The sequence below is a fragment of the Otolemur garnettii genome, unplaced genomic scaffold (genome assembly GCF_000181295.1).
Source record: "Otolemur garnettii isolate 467f Iridium unplaced genomic scaffold, OtoGar3 scaffold00001, whole genome shotgun sequence".
Taxonomy (NCBI): Eukaryota; Metazoa; Chordata; class Mammalia; order Primates; family Galagidae; genus Otolemur; species Otolemur garnettii.
The window spans coordinates 20065051-20077006 of NW_003852396.1; the positions used below are offsets into that span (position 1 = coordinate 20065051).

At 38.3% G+C, this 11956-nt stretch overlaps 1 pseudogene across 1 annotated transcript; it reads right to left on the reverse strand.

The window, feature by feature from the left end:
* Positions 1-6521: 6521 nt before the first annotated feature.
* LOC100946243 lies at positions 6522-7711 on the reverse strand (annotated as a pseudogene). The gene has a single exon (XR_002772664.1). The product of XR_002772664.1 is annotated as a glyceraldehyde-3-phosphate dehydrogenase pseudogene (transcript).
* Positions 7712-11956: the final 4245 nt, after the last annotated feature.

An 11956-nucleotide genomic window follows, 5' to 3' on the forward strand; every position in this document is an offset into this window, starting at 1 on the left:
CAGGTATTTACAGGAGTAGAGTTTAGTTTACTTTTCTATTTGCAGCATCTGGCATATAGAAAGCACTGCATAGTATGTGTAATCAATGATTGAATTATAAAGAAAACTCAACATTTCTTGAATGCAAACTGTGTTAGGTTAATTGGTTTGAGTACATTTTCTCTAATGCTCTTGGAACTGTATTATCATCCCTGATTTACATATGGGAAAACTGAGACTTAGGGAAGTTTAAAACCTTACAATAGGTCATAAAAAATTTTTTTTAGTAGAATGGAGTCTCAAACCCAGGTACCCTTCACTGCACAATCTGCCTGTCAGCAATTATCACCCTCAGCAGATATAAAATATTTCTGCTCATCCAGGATCATACCAATTGAAATAAACATTCTGAAACACATTCTAAGTTAGTAAAATTTGTAAAAAATAATACATGTATGTATATCAGTGCGACTCTTCCCTGCCCCACTTCCAAAGTCCTTTAAGGACAGATGGCAGCTGTAGTCGTTGATATTTATGTAGGGTTCTGCCTGCCAGGCCCTCTTCCATGTGCTTTAGAAATTTTAGCTCTTCAAACCTCAGAAACCCATGTAGAAGGTACTATTATTGTTACTATTTTTTATTGTTTCAGGTTATTTGAAGGTACACTCACCAACCCAGGAATGGATTAACAAGCTGTGCTATATGTATTCCATGGAATACTGTTCAGCCGTTATAAAAGATGGAGGCTTTACATCTTTTGTATTACCCTGTATGGATGTGGACACATTCTTCTTAGTAAAGTATCACAAGAATGGAGAAGCAAGAATCCAATGTACTAATAAGAAGGTACTATTATCACCCCAGCTTAGAGTTGAGAGGTTGTGTAGCTTGCCCAGAGTGTCACAGCTAGTGATATCATAGGACTGAGATTTGAACTCAAGTAGTTTAGTTCTGTGGTTCACTGCCTCTCAAGCGCTGTTAACAGAGGCTTCACTGTCTTTTTCTGGTGTGCCTGGTTCCATATCTGTACATTGAAATGTGGGCTATTTCATAAGGTGCCTGCACGCGTCACTGTGGAACTTCACAAGACTGGTATTTAATGTCAATGAGAATCAATCTGTCTTTTTTTTAAAAAGTAATTAGTTTGAGTTTTCTGTGGATTCTGGTTGTAAGACCTTTGTCAGAAATATAACTTGCAAAAATCCTCTCCCATTCTGAGGGCTATTTGCTTTACTTAGTGTGTTCTTGGCAGTGCTGAAGCTTTTTAATTTGATCAGATTCCAGTATGATTTATGATTTTTAAAATAAATTCAGTGAACCTATTTTTGGTGGTCATTTTTTTCCTTTTAATTTCTTTTATTGAATTATAACTGTGTACATTAATGCATTTATGGGGTACATTGTGCTGATTTTATATACAATTTGGAGTGCTTACAGGGAACTGGTTAACATAGCTTTTAGCTCAATTGTTGTGTTAAGACTCTACTCTTAATAGGTTTGACATGCACCCTTGCAATATGCATCATAGGTGAAGTCCCACCGATTACCCTCTGGTGGTCACTTTTTTAAAGATAGTTATTCTTCAAATGGTGGCTGACTTCCCCAATCCATCTCCAAACTAAACACTAAGTTTGATTTTCAACTCTTATGTTGAACATAAGTGCATCTCTTCTTGGATGTGGGCAAAATGTCTTGGCAAATTCAATTCTGGTGATTTCTTGATGGTTTAAAAGACTATTACTGGCAAGAAATTCTATCATGTTCATGCTTATAATAAGCTGGGGATTTGGGGTTTGTTTTTGCAAATGCGAGCTCCTACTTTTCAACAGTTTTCTATGTTAGTTGTAAAAAACCAAGGTGGGGAGCAGTGCTTCAAATTGGTACTGGTATAAATATATACCAGAAGCCTAACTGACAGCACGTTTTCTTTTTTCTTTTTTTTTTTTAAATTTAAAATGAAAAAAAATTTCAGATTAATATGAGGGTACAAACAATTAGGTTACATTGTTTACATTTGTTCAGTAAAGTCCAAGTTGTAGTTGAGCGCCTCACCCAGGAGGTGTGCCATGGATCCTTACACCATGCTCCTTAGGTGACAGCTTACAAACCCCCGTCCCTCTCTCCTTCCTCTCCCTTTCCCTTACTTGAAGTTAATTGTGTTTTTCTCTAGTGTGGGTGTGTAGTTGTTTATCTACTGGTTTCATATTAGTATTGAACACAGCTGGATACTTGCTTTTCTATTCTTGTGATACTTTACTAAGGAGAATGTTGTTTAACTCCATCTGGGTTAATACAATCAGAATAATATGTGGTTATGGAATTGACTAATGCTGAATGAATTATGATTATATTTTATTAATTTCTCATCTGCATACTTAAGCTGCCAACTTTCCAGTCTCTATTAAGTAAACATTACACTATATATGTGTGTGTGTATATTTATATATGTATATATATATATATTTTTTCCATTTTTTGGCTGAGGTTCAAACCTGCCACCCCCAGTATATGGGGCTGGCACCCTACTCTTGAGCCACAGGTGCTGCCCAAATATATATATTCTTGTTTTTTCCATTGTGTGAAAATTGAAAGAAAAAGCTGTACCATTTATCTGTTGTGTGTTGGATTATGTAGGAAATGTTTGTGTATCATTAAAAAAATGAAAAACATTCCTGCAGTTGTTTTGTGTAGTACCTTGGCATTTGTATTGATAGTTAAAAATTCACTTCCAAATAAATAAACCTCCCATCATGCTAGCTTTCATGTGCCCAATTTGAACAAGGTTTGATTGGCACCTGTAAAATTTGTTGAAATGTTTCTCTTGTAAAGAAATATAGTGATGTTCAATTCTAAAAAAAAGAAATTGTGTATGAAACAAAATTTGTCTCAAACACTTAAATGTGGAACTTTCATACTGGTGCTCAACAAGTTTTGGACTTTGGAGTTTTATATAGATGCTCAGCTTGTGCAGACAAACTAAGTTTTATTGAGTAGTATAGCAAGAGAAAATACCATGTATAGAATCTTAAATAACATCTTGTCAAGGAAAATGAAGGCATGGTTTTTATTACTTATGGGTTGGAATCGGGAATTCTTTGTCTAGGATATAAGAAAGAAGGGAGAATTCTTTTAATTTGTTGCAGTTGTAAGGTCAGAATCAATCTAAGTGATAGGAGTTTTTCTGGTTCTCAGTCTCCTTTAGCTGATGCGGTTTGTTATAAAGGTTCTCAGACTCCTGATTTTGACCATCCTCTGGGCAAAGTGTCAGCCACAAAAGTAGTTTCATTCTAGATCTATATTTATCAAGATCTATGTTTTGATCTGTGCCATCTTCAGCTCAAAGAAGTTTGGGGTTATCCCAGGGTCTGACCCTCTTATACCTTTAGTCAAATCATGAGTGAAATCATGAGGATCTTCTGATGTGACAGTGGCTGTGTACATTATTTAAGACTCACGAGATACCAGGCTTGCCACTTGTGATGCACATAAAGACATAAAGGATAATAGCCTGAATGCTTTAAGGACCTGATCTCCAAACACTAAACCTGGAAGAAAAAAAGCACACCCCACCCTCCTACGCTGGAGAGGTAGGTGTCTATCACCATCAGTGTAGCTATAAAGTGTTCTCCCTAGACAAAAGTGTTCACACAAATTCAACCTGAAGTATTAGAAATGGCACAGATACCACCATGCTTCGCTAACACGGAGTGGAAGTTATTTAGTTGTTTATTTCTAGTTGGGCTGAGTTTAGATCTGCCTGCTGGAGCTTCAGCACTGGGAACATATCATTCATAACTTTGACTCAGTTTAATAATAAATTTCTGACTCCCTGTACTGTTTACATAAACTTCATTGTGGAAAATCATTGTTCAATGGTGCACATAAAAAAAAAAGGTTAATTAGTGATTTATTGTGAGCAATTCTCCAGAGTAGCCTATAGTGGCTTCATTTTGAAGTTCCTGAAAATGTAGTTCAATAAAGCATGAAGGGTGGAAGTATAATGATAATGAACATGTGATAGCCTCTACCAATTATCCATTATACGCAAGCAAAATTTATAGTAAATAAGTGAGAGTTGGATGTTTACATAAAATTGGGAGCCTATTTGAACATAAATTTTGTTGGTGGAGTTGATGGGTATCATAGTAGGAATATGCCAGTTATCTCTTACTTTGGGAAGACAGAGCTGAGGAACTCCTATAAGGATGGTGGAGAATCTTTGACGAAAGCAAGTGGCCTACTACAGTAGATATAGTCTGCATATGTGTTCCTATTCTTGTTATGTCTCTTGATTCTATTGAAAAATGTATTAAGATTTTTGTAGAAATATTTTGCATACTTTTGGGAGATAGCCAAATCTACAAAAATCTTAAGATAGATTTGGATAATTCTCCTAGAAAAAATGGTGTATGAATATGGTTAAAGGACATTTCTTCACATGGCTGTGATGCAGAAGGTTGATTTTTAATCAGAATTCTAGGATTAAAACTCCAAAAAGTGGAGAGAGATAGACAAAAATTACTTCAAGAAGGTTAGACAAATGACAATATGTTACCTTGTGCCTCTGGGAATCTGAGTGATCTAGTTTCAAAGATCCTGGGTAGGAGCTGTCTACATTATGCTGATGTCAGTGTGGTCTATATGCCTTTTTCCTTTACTGTAAAATGAAGACATAATAACTCACTGGGTTGTAATGAGGATTGTATGAGCACAATGCTGGGCATAGAAAAAGTATTCAGAAAGTGACAGCCATCAGGATCATTATTTTCTGCATTTTTTCAATTTATCCACAAAGTAAATCTATTATGGGCATGATTAGAAAAATCAAATTTAAGGAGAAAAATAAACAAAACTGGCATATTACATGAGTCTTCCTCCTTACTTTTCTTATCTAAGAATTTAAAATACATTGTGCAACTGCTCACTCAAATGTTTTCTACTTTTTAAAGGTAGTTGTGAATTTTTTTCTCCATCAGGAATCCCCACTTTGTAATGTCTGAAAGTCATTGGGAAGGCCATCTTTGCAAAATCTGGAGACCTTAAGATGGTTTTCACGTTAGAGGCTTGATAGCATAGAAAAATAGAGTTTGCTGAGTATTTCCTACTCGCATACAAAGGTTTGTTGAAAATCCTTCAGTCAATATGGGTAAATATAGAAAATGAACAATTTAGCATTTAACACTTCTTGAGGGAAAGTGTTGGGAAAACTCTTTTTTTTTTTTTTTTTATTAAATTCAAGTGCCTGGCAGAAAGACAAATACTGAATAATCTCACTTATATGTGGAATCTAAAAAAGTTGAACTCAGAAATAGAGAGTAGAATGGTGGTTATCAGGAAGTGAGTTGGGGAAATTGGGGAGATATTTATCCAAGGATACAAAATTTCAGTTGAATAGAAGAAATAGCTCAAGAGATCTATTGCATAGCTATCTATGATAACTATAGTTAGTTAACTGTTTTTATTGTGTTCTTTATTTTTGTTTTGTTACATGAATAGCTATTATAATGCTTTATTCAGGGCTCTAAGTGTTCCCGTCACCAGAATAGTGTTCATTGTACCTGTTAGGAAGGTTTTTACCCCTCTCCTCCACCTTCCTTCTGCTTGATTCCCAATGACTTTTACCTCTTTCCATGCTCATGTGTGCACATCAATTAGTTCCAAATTATTAGAGACTACATGCGGTGTTTGTCATTCTTGATACTTCACTTAGTATAATGTTCTCCAGTTCCATCTAAATTGCTGCAAAAGACATTAATTCATTTCTTTTTATGACTGAATAGTGCTCCATGTGTATATAATATATACAAATATATATAAACAAATCGAGTTATGTATGTATATATAACAAAATAGAACTCATTTTGTTAATCCACTCATGAATTGACAGGCACTTAGTTTGATTCTGCATCTTTGCAATTGTGAATTATGATGCAATAAACATCTGAGTGCAGGTGTATGTTTGATAAAATGACTTCTTTTCCTTTGAATAGATACCTAGTAGGGGGATTGAGTAGATGCTCTCTTCTATCCAATGGTCAGATAGAATGGTAGATCTATTTTTCGTTCTTTGAGAAATCTCTATACTATTTTCCAAAGAGGTTGTACTAGTTTGTAGTCTGACCAACAGGTACAAACGTTCCTTTCTCTCTGTGTCTACACTAGAATCTATAGTTTTTGAACATTTTAATACAAGCCATGCTAAGGTGATATCTCATTGTGGCTGTAATTTGCATTTCCCTGATGATTTCCCTGATGATAGTGACCTTGCATTTTTTCAAATGGCTTATTGGCCATTTGTCTATCTTCTTTTGAAAAGCTTCTGTGTTCATGGCTTTTGCCCATTCTTTGATGGGCTCATTTTTTAAACTTGTTTTTGTTTTCTGCTGATTTGTTTGTGGTCTTTGTAGATTCTGGATATTAGCCCTTTATCACGGAGTATAGTTTGTGAATATTTTCTCCCATTCTGTAGGTTGTCAGTTTGCTGTGTTGATTATTTCCTTTGCTGTGCAGAAGCTTTTTAATTTATTCTTTTTTTTTAAATTCAGGGAACGTTATTGATGTTACATGACAAGGTGGGGCTCCCTAGGCCCCTCCCATTCTTTAGGGGGTCTGGGTGGAAACTGTGTTGAGGGGGGATTCTCAGTGAGGTGGGGGACTGAGTAGGCAGGGGCACCCCAGCAGCTAAGGGCCTTTCTCTTCCTCTCGTGCTCTGGCTGGGGCTGGTGGTCTAGGGGTTCTTACTCCTTGGAGGCCATGTGGGCCATAAGGTCTATCACCCTGTTGCTGTAGCCAAATTCATTATCATACCAGGCAATGAGTTTGACAAAGTGGTCATTGAGGGCAATGCCAGCCCCAGCATCAAAGGTAGAAGAATGGCTGTCACTGTTGAAGTCAGAGGAGATGACCTGGTGCTTGATGTAACCCAGGATGCCCTTGAGGGGGCCCTCTGATGCCTGCTTCACCACCTTCTTGATATCATCGTATTTGGCAGCCTTATCCAGATGGCAGGTGAGATCCACGACCAAAACGTTGGCAGTGGGGACAAAGAAGGTCATGCCAGCTTTCCATTCAGCTCAGGGATGACCTTGCCCACAGCCTTGGCTGCACCAGTTGAGGCAGGGATGATGTTCTGGAGAGCCCTGCGACCATTATGCCACAACTTCCCAGAGGGGTCATCCATAGTCTTCTGGGTGGCAGTGATGGCATGGACTGTGGTCATGAGTCCCTCCACAATGCCAAAGTTGTCATAGATGACCTTAGCCAAGGGGGCTAAGCAGTTGGTGGTGCAGGAGGCATTGCTGATAATGCTGAGGCTCTTCTCGTGGTTCATACCCATCACAAACATGGGGGCATCAGCAGAAGGGGCAGAGATGATGACCCTTTTGGCACCCCCCTGTAGGTGAGCCCCAGCCTTCTCCATGGTGGTGAAGATGCCAGTGGACTCCACAACATACTCAGAGCCTGCCTCACCCCATTTGATTTTGGTGGGATCTCGCTCCTGGAAGATGGTTATAAGATTTCCATTGATGACAAGCTTTCCATTCTCAGCCTTGACTGTGCCATGGAATTTGCCATGGCTGGAATCATACCGGAACATGTAGACCATGTAGTTGAGGTAAATGAAGGGGTCATTGATGGTGACAATATCCACTTTGCCAGAGTTAAAAGCAGCCCTGCAGACCAAGTGCCCAATCCGACCAAAGCCGTTTATTCTGAACTTCGGTTTCACCATGGTGCCTCTGGGATGTGCGCTGCACTAGAAGAAGCGGTTGTCTGACGAACGAAAGGGCCAGAGAGCCTTTAATTTATTCTTGAAAATTGCTGAGACAGCACATATTAAGGGTTTTCCCCACCAAAGGATAAGTACATGAGGTAATACATACATGTTCATTAGCTCAATTTAGCCATTCCTCTATATACACGTGTTTCAAAAAAACATGTTGTATATGATAAATATATACAATTTTAATTTGTTACTTAAAAGATAAAATGGTAAATCAGTGAGGTTATGAATGTTGATTATCTTCATACATTCCTACAATGTACACTTATATCCATGCAACACATTGTACCCTATAAATATATGAGGTTAGACAATTAAACTCACAAACTCACTCTACAAAAAGTACTACATAATTCATTGCTGAATATCATCACTGTGGTCACCTTTGACGTGCTTGCTCCCTTTTGGAAGCTGTGCACTGATACCATCGCCTCGTCAAACCACTTTTCCTACAATGAGTTTGAGAACTGAATTGTCCAACCTCACGCGATGAAAGCTGTGGTGGCCATTCCAGAAAAAGGATTCCAAAATTGCTTTGAAGGGTGGACCAGTGCTGGCATTAATACATAGTTTGCCAAGGGGAGTACCTCAAAAGGGACCATGGTGATATTCAGCAAGAGGTAGGTAGCACTTTTTCTAGGATGGCTTTGTGAACTTAATTGTCTCACCTTTATTATTTGCCAACTAAAAATAAACAAAAATTAAAAAAATCCAATGTCTGGGAAAACAATGTGAGAAATTCTAATAAGAAAAATCTAAGAACACACATCTCTAGGAAAGTTGTCGCTTTTATGGGTTATAAATTTGTGTGCACAGCTAAAGTCTCATACTGGTTAGTGTGCACAGTAAAAGGAAATTCCACGTTCAACTCCACCATGGCCTGTAAGAGCAAGATTTCTGCTAAACTCCAGCTACTTCTTCAAGACTCAAGCTAAATATTATCCTCACTGGCAAGCTTTGGAGAGTCAAGCTTACCTTTTAGAGAAAGTATGTTTGAAGAATGTAAGTTTATTATATTTATCTGTTTTCATTAAAAGTGACTCTAAGGAAAAGCATTTATTATATTTATTATTTCTGTGTGTACCATCTGTGCTTGGCAAAGTGCCGAATGTGGGAAGTAGTCAGGAAATACTAAATGAATGAATGAATGAGTGAGAAGTATCTTTTTAATCAAGCATAATTCACAATGAGGAAACGCCATCAGGGAAAACATAAGTTTCTTTAAACTTCTATAACTTAGTAAAAAATTGCTTCTGATCATACTTGTACCCAAATAGCATTGATTAATACTATTTCTTTCTTTCTTATTTTGAGACAGAGTCTCAGTATGCCACCCTTGGTAGAGTGCTGTGGCATCACAGCTCACAGCAACCTCCACCTCTTGGGCTTAAGCGATTCTCTTACCTCAGCCTCCCAAGTAGCTGGGACTACAGGTGCCTGCCACAGGCATGGCTATTTTTTGGTTGTAGTTTTTATTGTTGTTTGGCAGGCCCGGGCTGGATTTGACTCCACCAGCTCTGGTGTATGTGGCTGGTGCCCTAGCCGCTGAGCTACAGGTGCCAAGCCAATACTATTTATGTCTTATGTAATTATTAAACTCACCTGCCAATTTCTTGAGTGTGGAAATCATTTTTGTATTCTTGTGTCTGGCACTATACATAGGTTATGAAAAGCCTTCAATTCTATAGATTCATCTGCAAAACTCCTTTTGAAAGATATTTTCTTAACAAAATGGCTCCTTGTTTTTAATTCTCATTTTTTTCTTTCAGCACAATATTAAGTATCTCTCATTAAAATGTTTCCTTGGAGGTATTAACTTAGTGAAAACTATATAAATTAATAAAGTCAAAACAAATTAAAAAAAAACTGGTGTGAGGTAAATCTTGAGTTATGCTCCAATTACAATTATGTTGTCAGACCACTTGCAGTGTACTGGTGCTGGGTGTGAAACTCTTCTTCAGAAAATTGCTTAATCTTCTGGGAAAGACAGACAGATGAGCCAGCGATGTAGTGACCTGAGCCTGTAAGAATGCACTATGGGCAGCCTGAGGGGAGCTGTGCACCTGGCCCAGTCTTGGAGGTTCAGAGCCTTTCCAGGAAGTTAAACAGTTGAACTGATTTTTAAAAATGGTGGATAGAATCTACCCAGGCAGAGAAGGAGGAGTCTTTAAGAAGTGAAGAAAAATATCCAAAAAATGCAGAGCTAAGAGAAAGGTAATGACTCATGTTGGATGACTGAGTAGTTCCATGTGGGTGGACTACAGCCTGCGTTTGTGGTGATGGTAGAAACTGAGGTCTAGAGGCGAGTAGGCACAGGAAGGAAAAGGCTTTGTATAGCAGGACAGGGTGTTAAAATGTTTGGCTAAAGACTGTGTGACATCATAGAAGGGCATTAGAATGGCACTAGTTTGTGGAAGAAAATCTGTGCATTTAAAATTTGTGCAGTTTAAAATTTGTTTTAAACTGTTAAAACATATTAGTAGCAGTGGAATCTGTAGAACTTCATGATTATGGCAACTGAATAGGCGTGAATAGACCAGGACTCACGTGTTTGGCTTGAGACTGAATGAGTGGAGATTTCATTCATTCATTCATTTGTTTTTTCAACCTGTTAATATTAATTTAGCATGTACCATTGCCAGAGAACTATTTTTTTTTTTTTTTTTTTGGCTGGGGCTGGGTTTCAACCTGCCACCTCCGGTATATGGGGTCAGTGCCCTAACTCCTTTGAGCCACAGGCACCGCCCCAGAGAACTATTTTAATCACTATAAGTAAAAAGATGAACAGATTATGGGCCTTGATTTCTAAGAGCTCACCACCTAGCAGAGAAGACAGAGACCTAGACAAAAAGGGCTGATACAGCATGTTGATTACAATGGTTTTCCAAGTGTAAAGCAGAATGAGGACTTAAAACAGAGTATAATTAATTTTTCTTATGGGTGACTAGGAAGTATGAGAGAGGTGATAATTCTTGAGGTTGGTCTTACTTTTTTTTTTTTTTGAGACGGAGCCTCAAGCTATCCCCCTGGGCAGAGTGCCATGGCATCATGCTCACAGCAACCTCCAACTCCTGGGCTCAAGCGAGTCTCCTGCCTCAGCCTCCCAAGTAGCTGGGACTACAGGCGCCCGCCACAACGCCCGGCCATTTTTTTTTTGGTTGCAGCCATCATTGTTGTTTGGCGGGCCCGGGCTGGGGATTCGAACCCGCCACCTTAGGTGTATGTGGCTGGCGCCTTAGCAGCTTGAGCCACAGGCGCCGAGCCGGGGTAGGTCTTACTTTAGGAATAGAATGCTCCGAGTGTGCCAGGAAGAAGTTTATTTGAGGAAAGGGAACATCATGAGCAAAAGCATGATGCTTTCAGGAAGCCACACGTAGTTCAGGATGACTTAAAAGTCTTAAGGTAGTTTGGGGATGGGGCTGGTATGTGGTACTAAGCATCATGATTCTATTGACCATGCTTAGGATTTTGTACTTTATCAGGCAAATCAGTAGTTCTCCACTGGGAGAGTTCATCAGACTCATTTCAAGACTTCAAATGCATTTCTGATGTGTGGGTTCACCCAGGCCTCCTGGATACACCAGGGGAAGCCTCTAGTGCATATTATTTTCAAAGCTGTGTGGATCAGTCTGATGCAAAGCCATCGTAGGCAATGGTGGAACCACTGAAAGGTTCGAGCTCTTTTTCAATGTCACACAAAGTGTTCCCTTCCTTTTCTATTATTGTGGCTTAACCTACCCTTGTCTCAAAAGGCACAAATTTGTCATCTTGTTTACTGATCAACCTTTTAATAATCAATTGCCACTTTTTAATCAAATGCACAGAACAACTGGAATCTAATGACAATGAAACCAGCCTCCTTTGTGGATATTTTCTTGCCAGAAATTACACAATGTGAAAATGATCACAGATAATTTTTTTACAAAAGCACTTTTGTCCTAAAATCTTCCCAAAGTATACACTTGAAGAAGTCAATAATATTTTAATGAAAGAATCAAGGAAGTTTGGTACTTGTCTTTTTCTTTTCAATTTGCTCAGTAATTAGTAGCAAAATAATCTCATAATGTTTGGAAGTGGAGGAAACAAAAGTGATATCTATATCTTTTGTGACAGTAGATAAGCTATCTAGTTTGACAACAGGAAATGAAATGATGATTTCAAGCAGAAAAATAGATAATATCTCATCTCTGATGA